Below are 3092 nucleotides of genomic sequence, written 5' to 3'. Positions count from 1 at the left end.
CACAAGCTCTTGCTTCGAATATTAGGGAAAGCAAGGACATAATTTCCATAAAAAAAATAATTACTGGTACACAATTCCATAGGTTTTCTGATATTACAATTTATAACTAGTGCTAATTGTAACGGAAACCGTTACAGATGTTTCCCAAACGGCTCCCCAATCCCTTATGATGCCCCATTCCCCACAAGCTTCAATAAATTAGACAATACTTTTGTAATATACATGTAGATGGACACTTTATTTTTAAGGGTATTTCATTGGAAAACTACTCCGATATAGCCATATGGGTATTAGTCAATCAAATTTCAGCGCATGTACTTGCACATGTTTTCTACATTTTTCACATTAATTTTCTTATAGTGTCTCACAATACATACATTTGTATTAAATATTAAAGAATCTCATTGAAAAATAAGAGAGATGTAACCCTTTAAGTATTAGCCAATCAGAATTCAGCATACGCGCATGCATGGCCTTGCATTCAATTTTGATAGTATCATAATGTAGGAACTCTATGTGCCTATCCATGTCATAAATTTCATCCTGTTTTGTTGAAAACCAAGGGAGTTATAGACTTTTAAAGTTTCAACCAATCAGATTGCAGCACACCTGCATGTACGTGTTTTCAAGAAATTTCCTATATAACGTGTTGTAGCACCTTATAATATATACTTATATTCTAAATTTCAAAGTATTTTGTCAAAAAACAAGGAAATTATTGAGATTTTTGTATCAGCCAATCAGAGAAGAGCGCACGTGCATGCGCGTGAGTTCACGCTAATTTGATCATGTTATCTTGTCTAGACTACTAATATATCTTTATATTTTGAGTTTCAAAGCAATTCATCAAGAAATATAAAAGTTACGGCTTCATCAAGTATATTAGTCATTTCACTCATTGCACGCGCGCGCACATGCATGCATGTGCGCGCAAAATGACCTTCATTCCGAACACCTACACAACATGCCTATTAACCCTAAAAAGGTTTCATGTCAATCGGATGAGTGATTCTATGAGAACACTCCCGGACAAAAAAGTACCGGAGAAGAAAGTAGAAAAAAAGAATAATAATAATAACTAGACTCTTGTTGCCATGGCAACAAAAAGGTCTTCCGTTTTTCTATATAATCTGTAAGAATTCGCTTTTTTCTATGTAGAAAAGAAAACAACACATACAATATTTAACTGGAAAAATACCCTTTCAGTACTTAAGGTACTTTGATTTTGATGACCAATTAGCACCTATGGATAGAATTGGAGGGCTCGGTTGTAACACGTGGCAACATTTCGTATGTATCGAAAGTTGGTCACATTAAGCTGCCGAAGATCTTTTCCAGATAGTAAATGAACAGAATTACTTCCAAGAAGAAAAAGAAATATCTCGTCATCTGTCCTTGCACAAATTTCTGCAGAGAGGTGGACATCAAAATTATTGGAAATATCATCCCACCAGCCATTACGTAAATCCGATGTCAGCGAGCAAGAACAGGTGATGTGCATAAATATATCTAGAAAGATTTTGCCACAGAATCTGCAGATGTCTGGAATCTGTTCAGGAGGACTTGCTATGAGTTTCAAATAAATTTACGTAACAGGATTTCATACGAGTTCGAAGGAACTGACCATACGAAACAGGGGTTCTGATTTAGACAGGAAACGGTGAAAATCACTGTCGTTTAACATTCTATTGTTTATCATTTATATATCAGATACTCAAAACTTCGTATAAATTAGCAAACATTGAATGATTACATCCTCTTTTGTTAAAAATACATAAGAACACAAAATAAATAAATAAAACTTTTCGGAGTAAATAATTATAAATTATTGCTAATAGACTTTATGTTAACTGTTATTAAAATAACCCTTATTTAATATAGGTCTATATCGGCAAATTAATTAAAACCATGTAAATTATGATAGTCTTAATCCTGTATGAGGCATATTCGCCGGGGGGTGGTGGTGGGGGTGTGGTGGAGGTTCATAGCCGATTAAAAGTGAGAAAAACAAGATCCGACTAAAAAAGCAACAAATAACAGTGACTTCTTAAAAATATAGTCATGTATTGAATGAAATACTATATACTACACATGTAAATACTATAAATTAAATTTGTTTTTACTCGTCTTGCGTAATCACGGCGGAACCAGACAATCTGTTTTGCTTTCTTTAATACATGATTTTAATAGCGAGAAAAAATAACGCCAGGTGAATTTTGTTTTTTAGAATGTTAGAATTATTTCACCCTATTCTTTGTTCAATAAAATTTATCCGAGAATTATTTTTTGTTTTACACAGAAAAACCGATGATCCGAAAGTTCATGTACCATAAACGCAGTATTTTTAAAAAGTTTTTTAAAGACTAAATTATACAAACAAAATATAAACATTATACAAATGATATAAATCAACGGGTGTAGTTTATGGACATCATTTCATTAAATTCGTTTATATAAATTTTGATTTATAATTTAAGCCTAGAATTTAAAAAAAAATCCATAAATTGTACAATTATCTCATTTTCTTAGGATAACATCTTTATTTTCTATTAAGTGTTGTTCATTCAAGTTATGAACAGAATCCCGAAAATAAGTACATTGTAGATGCATTTCATTGGAACCAGATAGTATTCAAGGTAAATACTTCACACCAGGTGCAAGAGCAGTGCAGGTATGTTGACGATATCTCGTATACAGTTTGAAAGTATTTCTCTTGAATTTATAGCCCGAATCAGAGCATAGGTTTACCCAGAAATATTTTCTATAATTTACATGTAGAAGCAGTTCCGTATTCTGTACATGTACATGTATTTCACAAAGTCAGTTTCCAAAATTCAATACAGCATAATTATGCATCAAGTAAGTCTATTTATAGTAAAAGGTACTTTCCATTTAAATGGTAGTAGGCGAAATACTTTTATATAGAATACTGCAGTTCATACAGCGTCAAGTGATTTTGATTGACAGGCCAAACACTTCGTGTGATACTTTAAGCAGAAAAAAACAGGTTGTGATCATGTCTGACTTTGAAATCAAAGAACATTTATTAAAGATATAGAACATTTCTTTGTTCTATGTATATATGGATAGGA

Source organism: Saccostrea echinata, unplaced genomic scaffold (assembly GCF_033153115.1).
Source record: "Saccostrea echinata isolate AGI-Se365-2 ecotype Australia unplaced genomic scaffold, CSIRO_AGI_Sech_v1 ptg000022l, whole genome shotgun sequence".
NCBI lineage: Eukaryota > Metazoa > Mollusca > Bivalvia > Ostreida > Ostreidae > Saccostrea > Saccostrea echinata.
The sequence above is the reverse complement of the archived record's forward strand: the minus strand, read 5'-3'. Positions refer to the sequence as shown.